Source organism: Thamnophis elegans, chromosome 3 (genome assembly GCF_009769535.1).
Source record: "Thamnophis elegans isolate rThaEle1 chromosome 3, rThaEle1.pri, whole genome shotgun sequence".
NCBI lineage: Eukaryota > Metazoa > Chordata > Lepidosauria > Squamata > Colubridae > Thamnophis > Thamnophis elegans.
Window position 1 is genome coordinate 106,318,974 of NC_045543.1, and position 18,401 is coordinate 106,337,374.

Consider the following 18,401-nt stretch of genomic DNA (forward strand, 5'->3'; position numbering starts at 1 on the left):
GATCTAAGTTTAAGAATGGCCAATAACCCACCTTCCTACAATAAATATATAACTATTTACAAGGCATAGTTCGTAAACATTTATTGTATTAAGTACTTCCAAAAGAAAAAGTCCATAAAATTAAAACAGCAAAATAAGATGGCATTTTAAAAGGAGATAGCAGTAATATAAGTTGGAACACCTCCAGTTAAACAAATGCATAATATATAGTACATATAAAAGCTATTAATCCAATTTAACAACATTCAATGCATTTATGCTAAGAAACAGCTAAAAAGCACTAAACGGAATTTACAGAGCTGAATAAAAAAAACAATTACCAACTAGACTTGGGAGATTCCAGTTGGTAAATGAGTCTGTGAAATTGCCTTCTGTTAAAAAAGAGTATTAATGGCTATGCTAGCACTTGACTAATATTTTATGGTGCAGACTGTTGCTAAATTAAACTCTTTGTATGTCTTCCTACGGAGATACTTAGTTATAGTTAGAGTGGTTGGTTTCTGTTAAATACCTTTAAGAGGTTGCTGGTGAGAATCTTAGCTTCAGGGTTTTTTTAAAAAAAAGAACACTGAAACTCTGCTTGTAGTGCCTCCTTAGCTAATAAAAAGGAACATCATACTAATGGTGTTCTCTTAGCTTTATTACAGTCAAAGAATTGTAAGTTCAGAGGCTTTATAAGTTTCAATGCCTTGCCCCCCCCCCCCCTTTTTCTCCTTTTTTTTTGGTAAGGGAGAAATTTCATACAGACATCACTCAGGAACCTATCCAGGAGTGCTTCAACTACAAGGTTAGCATATCACAATTAATCCAAGGCTTTTTTCACACTAAAAAAAAATAACACGGCAACTGGTTTTATACAATTTACTAAATTAAACTGAACAAATGATATAAGTTATCATAATTTGTGCTGATTTTGGAAATGCTCAATGGATTTATCAATATTGTTAGTATAACTATTTTGATTTTGGTGGCCATCAGTTAGCGAAATAGATTTCTTTTGTCACATGATGAATACCATACTGTGAAATCATTTGCATATATAAGAAGAAAAAAATCTTATTGGAAAATCATGAACGGTATCTAAAATAAGTTTGTGCTAACATTAGCATACCTCTGCCTCAATCTTTTCAGATTATTGTTCGGCAAAGACTGATTGATATACTGTATTTTTTAAAAAATACTGCCGAACAGAGTGGAGACTTTAATCTAAGTGATTGCTTATATTAAATTTGGCTGGGAATTTTATTTATATTTGTGGGTGAGATTGTAGTACTATCCATAGGTCTTTAAAGTAGCTATGCTGGTTGTAGGGATTAAGTGGCAGCTACAAATTGGGGCAATTTGTAATCTTGGGAAAAGATGCAACTGCTTTAAAGAGTTGCAACAAATGTTATATTAATATTCCCATTTGCCCCAGAGTCCTTTGTTGAATTAAATTCTGAAGTTCTGTGTTAATCTGGATATTTATGGAAGGGTTATATGTATAGGTGGTATTCATATGTATACATGTCCCTAGCTATATATTCACAGAGTTAAAAATAGCTGAGGAGTAACAAATAGAATAGAAATTCCCACTGACAGTTGTATATGACATTTGACTCGCAGAAGGAGAAAAATCCACAATAATGTACTGAGTCATCACTGTTAACAGAAGCATAGCTCTTTTAGAGCAGCAAAGAGATTGGTTTCAACTGGGGAAACACAGCAGGGGGGTTACAGACTGATCATCTCGCATGCTGGGGAAATGATCCCTGGTGTATGCCCAACTGCAGTTTGTAACATCAGAAGTACTGGCTCTTGAAGCATTGGTTGCGTGATTACAAGGAGCATGCATGCTCCAAGCTGCTGTTACATGAACCATATCTTTGGTATAGCCCAGAGCAGAAGAATTAAATTGTGCAATTCTAATTAGAAACAGAATTAATGCCATTGACTAAGGATAGGAAACAGTGGAATAAAGTAGTTACCAATGATCAAGACTCTTCAGAATCTTGCCTGTTTTACCTACACACTGTGAAATCTTGCTGGTCTGATCAGGTGACCTCTGTGTTACATACTGAGGCCTGACATGCTAAACAGTGACTGAGTTTGTCAGGATTTACCTAGCTGAATAATATTTCTGCAATCTGCAGTGTGTATTTATAATGTATCCAGGTCACAAATGATGTCTTGGATGATTAAGAGGCAGTTCTATTGATTGTTTATCTCATTAGGATGATTTATCTAGTATTTTTATATACATTCATAACAATGACATAATGTCATAACTGCATGAATATGCAATGACAATGAGATGCAACTAAAATAATGGATGTATAAAAATAATATTTTATTGTGAAAGGAGATGAGAACCTACTGTCTCCAAGGAAAGCGGCAAAGGGGAAAGGGTTTTTGCCAGGAAGCTAAAGCCTCCATTTCTTAACCTTATCAGGAAGAGCTCAGTGAGGTATTTGTCATCCTGAAAGATTCTTAATGCTTTCTTTGTTTGCATATGTACATTCCACATACATTATTGGCCCCACAAATTAGGCAAGATACAAATAAAAAAAGCTAGAAATGAATTTAGGTGGGAGGAAAGGATCTCTAGTCTCTAGTTTCTACACACAACTAATATTCCAGTAAGGCATTTAGGATTTTAAAAATAAAAACTGTGTCAGAGGGCTGTGTGTGTGTGTGTGTGTGTGTGTGTGTGTGTGTGTGTGTGTGTGAGAGAGAGAGAGAGAGAGAGAGAGAGAGAAAGAGAGAGACCCATGTATGCCTGTGGAGCTAGTAATTAATGACATCAGAACAGGCATGGAAGGAAGATTTAACTCTTCCCTCCCCTGTTATGATAATGAGAAAAATACTCCTGAACAGGAGGGTAAAAATCCACCATGGCTTCAGTGAACCACAAATAAGCTCCCTTGAAATGCAAATAGCTGTCTAGATATGTGATTGTTTTCTGTCACAAGTGGCAGAGAAGGAGGGGTTAAACTTCTCCTCTCTAGCTGTCTGGAGTCTGTAGCTGCTCAGATTTCCCTATAGATATTCTTTACATAACAAACGGCTAATAAAACTCTGAAATTAATCCTAGCCCTAATACTTTAGGTATTTTGAAGGATAGTTGAGATTACTAGGTACCAATAATCTTAATCATCTTCAACCATTTTAGGATGCAGTAAGGGAAAGTCCTTTTGCTCATGTTCAGATTTCCATTTTTTCTTTCTAGTTCCATTCTCTGAGGGTCATATATTGGAAAGCTATGCCCCAGACTGCACCGAGCAAGGACCAGCAGGCTGCAACTGCTGCTGGATACCGTTGTTCCCCATGCGCTTGCTGGAGGCAGGGTGCATGCTGGGGGCAGGGCACCCAGCTGAGCTAATCACCTGATATCATGTTTCCCTGAAAATAAACCCTAATGCTTATTCTGGAGCCAAACCCTCTAAAAATAGCAGACCGGGTCTTATTTTCAGGGAAACATGGTAGAACTGTGGACATAACCAGGCTGAGCCTGAGGGAGGAATCAAGTATGTCATCAATCTTGGGTCCCTTTACATCCATAAGAGATCTAAGTCTAACTCATCTTGAATTCCATTGACTGCCAATTTGCTTTGATCATTAGTAGGTCAGATTCTTGTAGAAAGTGTTGGCATGCAATAAACCTGTATTCATTGAACCACCTTGATTCCCAATTTCCTGTGCTTGGCAAGAATATAGAAAACATAGTAGTAATGATCTTATTTACTGTGGCTTTACAGCTCTTTTTGACAAAGAAATAGAATGAAGTAAGATGAAACACAATTGCCTATGTTATTTAACAAAATATTTCTTATTATAAGTGCAATGTCTATGTAGTAAGCTAGCCTATAAATGTTAGCAATCATTTGGATTCTTTCAAATATGTAAAAACAATTAAAAATGACAATTTTCCTTTAATTTCTAACTTCATTTGTAGCAATAGTTACAACATTAATAAGTGCATCTGGGGGGGAGGAGTCAATGTTGTGATGATACAGATGTGCGGTCTCGATGCTCCGAGACTGCAGCCGATACTTTTGCTGCTGGGTGGTCCAACTGGACCTCAACCGTCCCGAAGAGATGGTGAACAGGAAGAATACGTCTTGCTGACCTCAGGGACATCGCAAAATCCCTGATCGATGCAAGAGGTCTTTATGTTTTGTAACTTTGTTTGTTTTCTTTTCCCCTCCCTTGAATTGTGAGCTGCCCTGAGTCCCTCTCAGGGAAAAGGGCGGCATACAAATAAGGTAAATTCAAATTCAAAATTCAAATTCAAAGAGAAGTTCTTCAGGCCAGTGACAAAAAATCCAGCCAAGGCTGATGAAGTCGGGGCGGCTCCAAAACGGAAGGATACGGAAGAGAAAGTGTTTCCAGCTGGTGAGGAACTTTTACTGTTTTAAAAAGAGACTGCCTATAAAAAACTTAAAATTAAAATTATAGGATATAGTTAAATAAAGGAGGGATAAGAATAACAATGTATATAGATATGGGTACAACATAAGGAAACTGGATGTAAATTCTAAACAGTGATTTGGAAAGGAGGATTAGAAAATTTTGTTATTAAATATGATGGATGTTTAGCTAGAATAGGACATAAGTATTTAATGTTAGTGGAGGATTTTAGAAATAGTAAATTAAAGGCCAGTATGTGGTTATGTATTAAATCTTGGTATATTTTAGTATGAAGGACGCTTAAACAATTATAGTCAAATGAAAATGGAGATATGATGATGGTGACATGTATAAATATTTGAGTTAAAATACTTGAGTTAATATGAATTATGTTTGTTGACTGTGGAAGAGATGCACGAAAGTTTTTTTGTAACCAACTGATTCACTTTCTACAGCATGTAAAGAAGGTTTTGTTTGTTCTAAATTAAAAATAAAAAAATATTAAAAAAATAAGTGCATTTAAAATTTCCAATGTATGAGCTCTTTTACAACAAATGGGGAATGTGATAACATTGATTAGAAGTAATGCTTTACTGGGTTATATATATATCAAATGTCAGAGAAACATAAACAATAATGTTTATAAAAATCTTATGCTTCAGTATTTTTAGCGAAAAGTTTACTAAACCCATTTTTTAGTAGTTGGATTGCTTCGTAATAGTGGTCACTACACCATAGTATTTAGAAAGCCTTGGCTTCTAGTAAACTAACCTTCAGCTTGGTACTTAATGCTCAGAAATGCCTAATAATCAAGGGGTTTGGTATAGTCTGTGCTTTGTTATTATGTTAACCTTCATTATTCACCTGTTAATCCATTTTGCTGCCTTTCTCACTGTTTTTATGACAAAAAGCTATCACAGTTTCTTGCTTCAAACATTTCCTTGATCTTGAGGAGGCAATTATTTTTAGGATTAGCAATGAAAAGACTGACATATCTGCATTTAACTATGACAGAGACATCAGTTAACAGGTTTTCCTATTTTTTGTAGTCTGTATCACTGTAATGTGCAGTATTCTTTTTTGATCTATGGTTCTTTGGGCCCTTCAAGGTAGGCAGGTCAGGAAAAAGATATTTGAAGGGCTACTTTATTATTGTAGGCTATATCAGAACTTTCATCTGCCTTTCCTTGTGCCATACAGAATCAAGATAGGCTACCTTGATTCTTTTTACGATATTTCCTAGGGATGTTGTTTTACTTCTTTTTAAATCCACTAAAGGCTCTTGGATACTTTTGCCAACTTGATATTCATTTATACATTCCTACATCATATTGGAACTTCATCACATTGAGATTATAATTTTGTTCTTATTTATTCATTAAATACTCCACCAGAATCTAGCAACTCTCAACAGTTTACATAGCATGTTTCTCTAACAGATTTCAACCAACTTCAGGGAAGGAGCAGTGGCTCAGTGACTACAGCAGCAATATTACATGTTTCTTGCCTTGCCTCCAGTAATCTGAGGACAGTATATATGTTTGCTCTACTTTTCTTACAAGAACCCTATGAGGTATGTGAAGTGAACCTCACGAGGGATGGTGGATTTAGAACTACTATCTTTTTTTTTTTTTTAATATATTTTATTCATTTTCACATTCCATTTTACAATCACTTATATACAGGGTATTTGCTATAAGAAAAAAAATAAAAATAAAAAAATAAAATAAAAAAGAAAACACAACTCATCATTCACAACCCCACCTGACACTTCCATCCTCCATACACCCCGTCTACCCCCTCCAACTTTCCTTTCCTCCCTCTAACGCTCCCCTCCTACTTCCCTTTCCCCTCAAACCTTCCTTCTCCCCTTACTCCCAACACGCCCTCCTTGCATTCCCCTTACTCCTTCCTTACTCCTCCCTCCTCTTTATCTCTACCTCCCTCCTTGGTGTATTCCTTTATTCAAGTGTTGTTTATTATAATCTGATAAAAAGTAAAATAAACCAAGGAAAAAAAAATTTTAAAGAAAGAAAAGAGAAAAAAAAGGAAAAAAAAAGAACAACCGTATATAAGTGCATTCTTGTTCTTATTGAGACTATGTTAACACCCACCCACCCACCCCCCATAAATCCCCATCCCTAATCCTCCCGACTTCCCAGGGCCCACACCTGGCACTGCCTTCTATCTAAAGTATCTTATATTCATATGGATTAAAAATAAAGGTAATATATTAAAGGGAAAAAAAAACCCCCCCAAAAAAAGAAAAGAACAAAGAAAAAAGAAAAAAAAAGAAAGAAACTCTTTGTGTTAAGCTCAGCCCCCCATCTTTATCTATGCTTAAATAGTATAAGTCATTCTATCTATATTTTATTCTCTTCTCTTGCTTCTTTGTTATTTACCCCGACCTCCTGTAGACTCTCCCGTTCCTCTTCCTTAACCTTGTATTCAGATAAACATTTATCCAAATTTGTATAGACATCAATATACAATCTAACTCAAAAATAATCCCTTCTAGTAAAATTTAAGCAGCGTGGCTCATTCCACATATTCAAATATTACTTTACAGAAGAATAATCAAACTTTCCCTTTCTTAACCTTAATTTCAAACAATAATTCAAAATAATCTGACCAAACTTTCCCCTCTTAGTAAAGTTTAAGCAGCGTGGATCAAGTATTACTTTACACAAAAATCAGTTTGCATTCTATCTTGAAATGATCCCGACCAGCTTTCCCTTCTAATAGGATTTAAACAACGTAAATCATTCCGCATGCATTTTGCCTTCATCCCTTGCTTCTCTGATATTTACCACTATCAAATTTATGCAGACATTAGTTTAAAATTTAGCTCAAAATAATTTCACCAAGCTTTCCCTTCTAATAAAAATTAAATAGCATAGATCATTCCACATATTCAAATAATACTTTCAACAAGAATCAGTTTACCTTCTGTTTTAAAATTATCTCATTCAGCTTTCCCTTCTAACAGAATTTAAACAACATAAATCATTCTGCATTCATTTTACATATATACATTCAGTATCATCCCACCAATATACGTAAATCATTCTGCATGCATTTTACCCTCATCCCTTGCTTCTCTAATATTTGCCACTATCAAATTTATGCAAACATTAGTTTAAAATCTAGCTCAAAATAATTTCACCAAGCTTTCCCTTCTAATAAAAATTAAATAGCATAGATCATTCCACATATTCAAATAATAGTTTCAACAAGAATCAGTTTACCTTCTATTTTAAAATAATCTCTTCAAACTTTCCCTCCTAACAAGATTTAAACAGCGTAAATCGTTCTGCATGCATTTTACATATATACATTCAGTATCACCCCACCAATAAATTCCGCTTTTTCTGCCGGAGAGAGGTCGCAAACCCCCATTCAATCCACAACTTTGGTGAATATTTTAGAATGTCTAAATCCTCAAACTCCGCTTTTCTGCTTCTCCGAGGGAGGGGGAGCTACCCCCTCCATCTTGCAGCCATGTGGTCTGTTGCTTGCCTTCTCCTTCGGCTTGTCTCTCCTCTTTTCCAAGTGAATCAGGAAGTCCCTCCTTCAAAGTCTTGTAATAGAAATCTCGAGCCTCCGAAACAGAATTGAGACGAAGTCTTTGATTCTCAAATGTGACCGTAATGCCGGCTGGGGCCTCCAATTTATATTGAATCTGATGATTTCTAAGCTCTTTAGTTAAAAAGGTATAGTCCCTTCTTGCCTTTAACATCTGGAAAGGTATTTCTTTGAAGACAATCAAGTCCTGGCCATCAACTCTCAAACTATTATTGTAAAATTTTTGCATGATCGCGTTTCTGGATTCTTTTGTGGAGAAATATATGATTATGTCCCTCGGGAGCTGTCGCTGTTCCGCTACCAACGAATTCTGGCGATAGATTTTCCGAATCTGCCAATCAAAGTTAAGTCCCGGGCTTCCCACCACATGGCTGAGGGCTTCAACAAAGGTCTGTTTCAGATTCTCTCACTCCTTTTCGCGGAATCCTCTGACTCTTATTGCGAATGCCTTCTTATTAAAGTTTATCATAACGAGCTGTTCTTGAGTGTCTCTAATTTTTTGTTGTAATATTTGAATATTAGTAGTCAAATTAGAATTAGCCTCCTCCAAACTTTCCAATTTATTCTCTATTTCAGCGGTATAATCTGACAGGGCAGACACGGCTGCAAACGTATTCGCCTTCATTTGGTCAATTTTAGACTTTAAATCACAATATAGCTCCAATACAAATTCCTTAATTTCTTGTTTAAAATCATTAAACATTTGAAAAAAAAATTCCTATGTTAAGAATTCTCCAGTAGAGGGCGTAGGAGACAAGGGCTGTGATTCCAGTGTAAATTCTTTAAGTTCATTCACAGATTCTTTAGGCACATTTGTAGAGAGACGCTTCGATTTTGACCTAGGTGCCATTATAAATAAGCAAATAAACAGCGCTTTCGCTCCCCTCTGTTTCCAAAAAAAAAACAAAAAAAATTATTTTGTTAAGGAGCGGTCTGCAGGAAGGTAAAACCGGCTACGTACATCCCCTATCAGTCACCAACGGAGAGAAATCGCCATTTTGAAGTCCGTTTAAACAAAGAAGCCTCTAGGACAAATGGTGCTGGTATTTAAGATAGTAATAAAAGCATAAATCTCACAGGAGTGGGACCCGCCCGTATTAATCCTAGCTTCAAACAACTTTGCTTTGTCCTGGGGGGGGGGAATCGCCTGTCTAGGGCTGCAAAAAAAGGCAGCTGAGAAGAACTGGCTGGAGATAAAAGCTCCGCTCACGCTGGATCTAATCTCTGTCCACAGCCCCAAAAAAAGAGAAAGGCTGTGAATTACGAATAGACCCTAGCACACAGAGCTACTCCCTGCCCCTTTATAGCCAAAAAGGGGTGATATCTATGATCTTATTTAGATATACAGACCAGATCTCTGAGAGGAGCTCGGTTGAGCCCTCCTCGGCGACAGGCTCCGCCCCCCCGGAAGCCCGATTTAGAACTACTATCTTAATTTGATATTCTTAGTTGGAGTTGATTTCTTGTTTGCAAAAGAGCTCAGTCAGAGGGCTGCTGATGGCCAGGTAGATAATACTGGATTTGATGGTTCAAAGGTCTGTAAACATAAAGCAGCTTCCAATGCTCATAGCATAGTCAAGAGACACTCTATGTAAGATAAGAGATCTGCTGCATGGATTCAGATCCATTTCAGCTGTTATCGTTTTAATAGAAACTCTGGTAGCTTTAAACCCAATATCATAGTCTATGCCACTCTGGTTCAGATCCTATGTTCCTGTTGACAAAAAAATCCATTAATGACAGATACTTCTGTCTTGCAAAGAACAGGAAAGCAAAATTCTACCGATTCCATTTTCAGCCAGCACTTTTTTGTCCTACTCAAGTTCACTTCAAAATGGCTGAAAGTTGCCAGGAAAACTACCTCCTCTGTTCACATCCATCTCTGTAGGGCTTATAGTAAATAGGTGAAGACTTCTGTATTTGCCTACATAAAAAATAGTACATTTTATTTATTGAGAGACATTTAAAATAAAAAGCCTTTTTAAAAAAAGGCTCCAAGCTGCTGCTCAAAAAGTTAGGTTTTATGTTTTCTCTTAAAAAAAATCAGAAAAGAAGTGCCAAAATTAAAATCTTTTTATTAATGTAGTTTATTAGGCTTACACTAGGCCAAAATTTAATCTTGGATGGTGGCTGCTTATTTATCTTCTACAGGAGGCCCCTGAAAATTGATTTTGACAATTTTTCCTGTGTTTAATATATTGCCTTTACAACTTCACTATCCTTTGTTAGTAGAAAACAATTTGATGGCACAATCAATCAACCAACCAAAAGAAGGTAAATAATTACACCTTTTCCTTTTGAATAAATTGTTACTCCCTCTTAATCAGCAATAGTGAAAGATTATTTTGAAGCTGAACAGTTAATACATTTGAAAAATTAATAATAAATAAATATTACTATTTTTATTGTATTCATATTTTACTGCCTAATAAGATTTGAAATATGATTTTTAAAATGTTCATTTAAGCTACAACTTCATCATAACAAAGTTGAATGAAATAAAATTATGACAATCCAAATAATAACTCCTCATTTTTAACAAATCAGAGGATGTATATAATTTATAACTTAGTCCTTTGTAGGTCATGATCAAGGTATAGTATAAATAATTTTGTTATACTGGAACTACCTACACTGACTTTGACTAATGATTCTTTTAGTTTGGCACTGTCTATAATAATGGTTGTCTTATAAACAGCAATTTTCCAGAATTTCAGACATGGGACTTTCTCAGTCTATTTTTACAGAGTAAGAATGCCAGTTTTCCTAATTTTTGCAAAAGAACCCTCTTTTGTGGATAATCTTAAATCAAGAAGAAGAGTTGACTTCCTTTTTGCTTTGAATCTTAGGCAGCAGAAAAACTCAAGCATTAACCCTCCAGAGGTGGGTTCCAGCAGTTACTACAGCCGGTCTGCTTGTGGGCGCGCTGTGCACAAGATGACGGCACCTAAGGTTCCGCTCGGAGAACCAGCTCGGGAGTGTGGCAGGCCTGGGTCTCTGCCAGTTCCACCACTGCAACCCTCCTACATCTCACTCTCAATTTGTTTGTTACTGAAGGATACCTGATCTCAGCTACAAAACTCTGGAAAATCACTAGATAGCAGGACTAATTTATGGACAATTCTAACTCTTTGCTACTATCTAGCTCATGTCCATATTTTTGCAGCCCAAATCTGATGGTTCCAGCCTAGTTAGTCTCACATAATTTACATTTTAAGCCTGCCATCACCTTTTAGTTTGTCTTTAAGAGTGAAGGCTACTTTCATTGTACAATTGGAAAGAATAGTCTGAAAGACTTGTGGTTGATAATTTTTGGAGCACCTAAGGAATAAAAATTGCTTGGCTTATAGCCCTGATTACAGTTTTGTTAAACTGTTAACCTCTTTGTCGTATCACATGCCAATATTTTTAGAATTCCCAGTCCTTTAATAATCCTGATACCTGTTGATTCTAAATATTTCCACTGTTAGTTTTGTTCACTGACCTACTTTTTGGTAAATACGTTTCATCTTGATCTGACTCTGCTTATTGAACCTGAAACATGAATTGTTCAATATCAGAATATTGAAACCAATGCTTCTAATGGACTGGACAAGATCAAGTGCTGGAAACAGAGGAACTATCTAGAGATGTTAGGGATTAAAACTGTATTAAGAATATGTTCTATTTTTTTCTCTGCTGACTTTTTTTCATAGATCATCAACCTGATTTCCAGCTTTTTTTTAAAAAAAATGATAGTGTATCTGGTAATAGAAAAAATTGATTCCTTACTTATATAATTCTTCATTCTCCTTGCAAGATAACATGGCAGTGGGCAATAGTAAGGGATGATTATTTTAGTTGATTAGTTCAGTGGGCTCATGATAGAAGTATGACTATAGTACAGAGAATGGAATAGAATTTTGGATCCATTTCTGAGACAATTCTGCAGGCTTCTTTTTACCATTAATGGAATAATTTGGTTTATTATAATTTAGCTTTGTTGAATTTGTTGAAAATGTATGCAAAAAATAGATAAAAATTGAATTATTGTAATTTGATGTTTTGCTGCTTGATTTTGATGTCATATCTTGCAGGGATTCAGAGACTGAAAAAAAGTTGCTTCCCCTTGTGTTATATAGTATGTAGTTTCATATTTTACAGTCTGTAAAACATTCAGTATGCTATGCTAATCCAGGCAGTTTATTGCTTGTGATGGAGCAATAGATTATGCCTCTTCAGATGAAAAAGACAAGGCAGGTTGCTGTAATGTTCCAATTATTATGAAAATAAAAATACTGTTCAGGTTATTTTTCATATACTTTTGCTTTATTTTAAATCAAGTCACTCCTGACACATCATGGACACTAATTCTAAGAACTGTACTTCTTTTAACCTGTCACAAAGACTTGTGGCAGTCAAATGTATGCTATTTTTACTCACATCAAACAGCTATATTATGAAGCTCACAGATAAAAGCAGCAAAGTTTGAAAGTCATTTATAACTAATGGATACTCAGTTTCATCTAAAGTAAAGAGTCAGATTGTTTTGTACCTACCTCAGCTAATAGTAACTAACTCTTGTTCAAGACTCAGTGACAACTCTAATGGATAATTTACAGCCTACAACAAGGCTTCGGGATTAAATAACAGTTGGGCTTGTAAACCAACAGGCTTCAGTGAAAACACAAGTAATTTGTTTATTGTCTTCTTTCAGCTTCCCAATTACAATTGATCTCTGCTTAGCAGCCTAGTGTTGCTAATTGTTAAGGAAGTGAGGAAATGCCTTAATCTTTATAGGCATCTTGTAGCTTAGGGTTTGACTTCATAATTCACAATGTCAATCTCACTGAAGCCAAGATAAATGGAATGCACACCCATGGAAACTTGTATCTTAACCCATGCTTACCAATTAACGTATCAACTGCACAAGGTAGATTGGTTAAGAAAAGGAAATAGCTCTTAGCCCTGTGCCACTGACAATCAAAAAGAGATAAGCACAAAAAGCATTTCAATCCAAATCTAGGGATATCATAGCAAGATTGTAGAGCTCACTCATTTCCCCTGGATGTGCCATGTTGTATGTTTACAAAACCAGTAACTTCACACATTGATACTGCTGCCCCGTCCTTTGGTTCAGGTGGGCACACATAAGAAGGCTTTTAAATATTTTAGGTGACAAAACCTGTACTGTGTTATCATTAATTTAATTGCTGTCATCATAAAGAAAAAGTTTATGTAAAATATCAAAATCTCACACTAATTCAATGAAAATGTTTTAAATGAACTAGACTTGAATAATCCCTCCCCCAACTTGTTACCTAAGTTATTGACAGATAATATATGCGATGATTGCTTCAGTTTTTACTGGGGGAAAGGAGAATTTGTCCAGCAATTTCTCAAGGCCCAACAGCTCTGTCACTCTGAAGAAACACTGGTATGGAAGCCCAACGGAAGGTATTTCCATAATGATGCTTTGCTTTGAATTTTAATTGAAGCGTGGAAAGCAAAGAGAAGCTGCAGACTGCTGGAGAGATGACTGTAAAATGAAGACAGCATAGTTCCAGCATAAGACTGTGCTGGAAGTAGAATGATATATGATTGTCAGATTTGAAGAAGGATAAAATAACTTTTGAACCATCCACCAGTTAATGCAGATCTTGGGATTTTTTTTCCTAATTAAAACTTTTCTTTAAAATATTCCATAAGAATTTAAAATTAAAGTAAACAGCTTTTCATGAAAGCATTTCAATACTAATTAAATAAATGGATATCTGCATGTTTACAGAGCCCATAAAGCATAAGAGTTTTATATATTTGCAAGTAAAATGCAGTTTATTTCTCCCAATGTAAATACTAGTGTTAAACATAAATGTTCAACCCAGCATATATATTTATTCAATTTCTGTAACCACCCATCTCCATCAATGACCCTGGATGACTTACGGTTCCAATTGTAATTCCATTTTTGTATTATTTGTGTGCAGGATTAATAAGTAAGCTGCCTTCACCGAAAGGGTCTCAATCATTTGTAGCAGTTATAGCAATATTTTCAGGGCCATTCTTAAAGCAAAGGTGGAATGTTTGAATGGAGTGAAGGTAGTTCTCAACTTATGACTATTTGTTTAACAATGGTTCAAAATTACAATGGCTTCAGAAAGATTATAGATTTATAATCTATATCTCTTCTTATGACTATCACATCACCCCCATGCCACATGATTGCAATTGGGGCACTTGGCAACTGGCTCACATTTATGACTGGTTGCAGTATCCTGTGTTCATAATTATGATTATAATTTGTCCCTCATCTGCTGGTCTTTGGCAAAGAACAACCATTGGGGAAACTGGATTTCCTCATGGTTAACAACCATGGTGATTCATATAATGATAGCCATAAAAATGTTGTAAAATCAGGTCTGATTTGACTTACCACTGTACTGTAATGGTAGAAATTCTGATCCCAGTTGTAGTAATAAGTTTAAGACTATTAGTTGATTATGTGGTAGTTGATTGCACCCTTTGCTATTTCAAAATTTATAGTGCTCTTCCAACCCAAATGTCAATGGGTAGTCAATGCATAGTATCTTTCTCTTGAGCATTCTAGTCAGAGCCACAGCAAAAATATTAAGGTCAGTATAAGAAAAATGGCAGACTAAGAGTTTTCAGTACTAATTTTGGGGGTTTAAATCTACAGAGATGTGGGAAAAGCATTATTTATAGAAATCACTTTCATTTTATAGGCCATTTCAGTAGTAGAACATCAGTAACAGCAGCAAAAATAAGAATTGTTCAGACCTACTTGAGAGAATTGCTGGGAATCCATGGGTAGTATTTTCACATGTATTAAACATATATTTGTTGGGTGTGATATCCATTAACAGATATATACCTCCTCTTGAGATGTTAATTTCTATTCTCATCAGGGGACAAGTGTGCATAATGTGTATATTTTTGCAAATATGTCCTACATATCCTCTTTTTCTTTGCTATAGATAATCCTGTACTATTGAATATGAATGAATATGAATGCTTGCTTCATTTCTGAATAATATTCAACATGTTCTCAACAAGCTTGGTAGAGACAAATACATGTCAAGCATCACTGATCATTGTAATAGTGCCTAGACAAGAGGGCAATTTGCCTGTTCTATAGATTACAGCTGCTAAGTGAATTGATATTAAACCAGGGGAAGAATCTTTATGTTGACTTAATTGTGCTGACAAATAAAAACATACATGCATTTGAAATATTTAAAATAATTCCACAGGTACTGCCCAAAAAATCAATTATTCAAAGGTTTCAACCAAATAGCCATTTTGATTAGGGGGGGTGGGGGATGTCCGTGAAACAATAAAAGTTGAATGGACCAGGAGCGCTATTAGAAAATATTATCCCAGCAAGTTTCATTTCATAAATGAAATGAAATATTAGAAAGAGATAGGATAGGGAAGCTCAGGATCATGTATATACAAATATTAAATGCAAATGCTTATGGATATTCTTTCAGTTATGTCAGAGTAGCATTATTTCACATGACTGCACATTGCAATTTCTATTAAAGAAACAAATTATTACATTTTACAACTACCCTAGCCAATTCTTTCTATAGGGAAGTAGATGATCAGATCATGAGCATGTCCTAAAATAACTACTTTTATATATTTACTGCTAGGAATGAAAAATATTTGTGGTATTATGTGTTTCATAAGATACTTAGTTTATCTGGGGTGGTATGAGGCTCTGGTTCTTGACTGTATGTGTTGTGCAGCCATCTTGTTTAAGCAGTGAGTAGAGATATGCTATAGGTATAACATTTATTTTTATATGATTACATGTTTAAGTACATAGATCATATATTAATTCTTGTTTGTATAATATCAAAGAATGGGGAAAATACACTTTGAGTCAGGGACGTGCAGTCACTAGAGGCAGGGCATGCATGGCATCACCAGTCATGAGGAAAAGAAAAGTATTTTAAAGATTTTTTTTTTAAATAATTAAAGCCAATGTAATTGCTACCAGATTCACAGTGACTTGGAACAGTGCTTAGTGTTAACTATAGGAGGAGGCCAGAGAAATAGGGGCCTCCTGTGCATAAGCAATTTTTCACCTTTTAAGAGTTAAGCAAGGGTTAACAAGCAAAAAATTTCGTATGCAAAGGAGGCACGTGTTCTCTCGCTTCTGTAGAGGGCATTTTTAGAGGCTTTTTAGAGTTCTCTGGGAGCAACTAGCTCAGTCTGACTCAGAGCTCTGGCCTTTCATGAGGGGAGGGCAGGGCAGGGCAGGCAGAAGCAGAGTTGAATTCAAAAAGTTTGATCGGAAGGCAGCAGGGGAAGGATTAATAGATTCTCTAGAACCCTTCAATAATTAATGTAATATATACAATGATTATTGGATTAGGTTACATTGTGATACTATATTCCCATTCAAACAATATCCTTCACATTGATTTCTTTGGAAATAAACTTACTTTATATCACATATAAAATCATAGCAATAGGAAATAACTCAGTAATAGTGGATGATAAAACTGAAAAGATTCAATCAGCCACCTAGGCCAGTGATGGTTAACCTTTTTGACACCGAGTGCTGAAACTGGAGTGCCTGCACATGCTGGAGTACCAGAACCCTGAAGAGCATAGTATAGCACGAGTATAGTATAGCACGAGTATAGTGTGATGATCCAGGCTGCGGCACAGAAATAACACAAAAAGCTGGTCCCTTTATTGCACCAAATCTCCCCAAATGCTCCCATGTTTCTGGCAAGTCCCAGAGCAGAGTGAGAACAAACCCTCACACAAACCTCAAACAGCCTCTGGTTTCAATCAGTCCAGCCCAGAGCTGTCTGCACCAAGGCTGCATGGCAATAATTCCCAAATGTATTTGGCAAAACAAGAGCAAAGCAAGGAGTTCAGGGAAAAAAGATTATGATAATTAGTCCAGAACGCCAAGGAGGAATGCAAGGACAAACTCAACATTTGTTCTCGACAAATGGCCCTCTCCACAGCGTCTCCTTAAGTCTCATTTCCCAGGTGTGCCTGGTGAAGCTGGGTGGGGCACTCTCCTCACAAGTGGCCTACTCCGTCTGCACTGGTCATGCCTTTTCTGCACTCTCCAAGCCCTTGAAGCAGGAGTGGGTGGTTCTTGCTCCTCGTCTGAACTTTGTCTCTCCTCCTTGCCTGCAGGCCTGACTAATTCCGAACAGCCTTGCCTGGACTGACTCTGCCCTTCCCCAGTTTCTCCCAAAGCCAGTGGAGCTGCTCTCTCACCCACTGTCAGTTCTTGTTCTAGCCCATCTTCTGCCGCAGAGTCAGACTCTGATGGGGACATGACCCAATAGTATCATGCAAGAACCAGCTGGCCAGTGCACATGCATGTAATGGGACCCTGAAGAGCAGCTAGTGATTGTGCATGTGTCCACAGAGAAGGCTTTGTGTGCAACTTCTGGCACATCTGCCATAGGTTCACCATCATGGACCTAGGCAAAACATAGAAGGGCTTCTGACTATATAGGCTTCACTTTTCTTTTCCCTTAGAATGCCTTTCTTTAATCTTGGTACACCCACGTTACACCTATCCTCCGCGAGCTGCACTGGTTACCGATCAGTCTCCGGATACGCTTCAAGGTGCTAGTCGTAACTTATAAAGCCCTTCATGGTATTAGATCTGGGTACTTGAGAGACCGCCTGCTGCCAATTACCTCCCACAGACCCATTAGATCTCACAGGGTTGGCCTCCTCCGGGTTCCATCTACTAGCCAATGCCATCTGGCTACTACCCCGGGGAGGGCCTTCTCTGTGGCAGCTCCGGCCCTCTGGAATGAACTCCCCGCAGGGATTCGGACCCTCACCTCTCTCCAGGCCTTCCGAAAAGCCGTCAAAACCTGGCTTTGCCGGCAGGCCTGGGGGTGATGAGTTCCCTCCCCTCTCAACTTGTATGGTTGTGTGACTCTTGCTTATTTTAATTAACTGTATTTCGTTTTATGTTCCCCCTTTTCCCCTTTTGAATTGTTCGCCGCCCTGAGTCCTCCCAGAGAAGGGCGGCATACAAATAATAAAATTCAATTCAATTCAATCTAGTGCTTTACAAAAGTTTTCTTGAATTTGCGGCCATTCCTTAAAAATGAATTTTAACTGAATATATATTAACTTTAATAATTTAAATTTATAAAACTATGCTCAATTATACTGAAAAACTACCCATTTAAGCAGCCCATGACAATACTTTAAATTAATTCGTCTTGTGCTTAAATGTAATTATTCTACATTCTTGTTATATTACCAAGTGGAACCAGCTGTTAAATGTCTAGACAATGCAATTGTGAGGAAGATTCCTCAAGTGAGGAAGTGCAGAAGGCTGATGAAGGTGTATCTTCAGCATATGCAGTACAGATACTGAACATGTAAAAGAAGAAATTCTATGCAAATGCCGCATTTACCTGTGA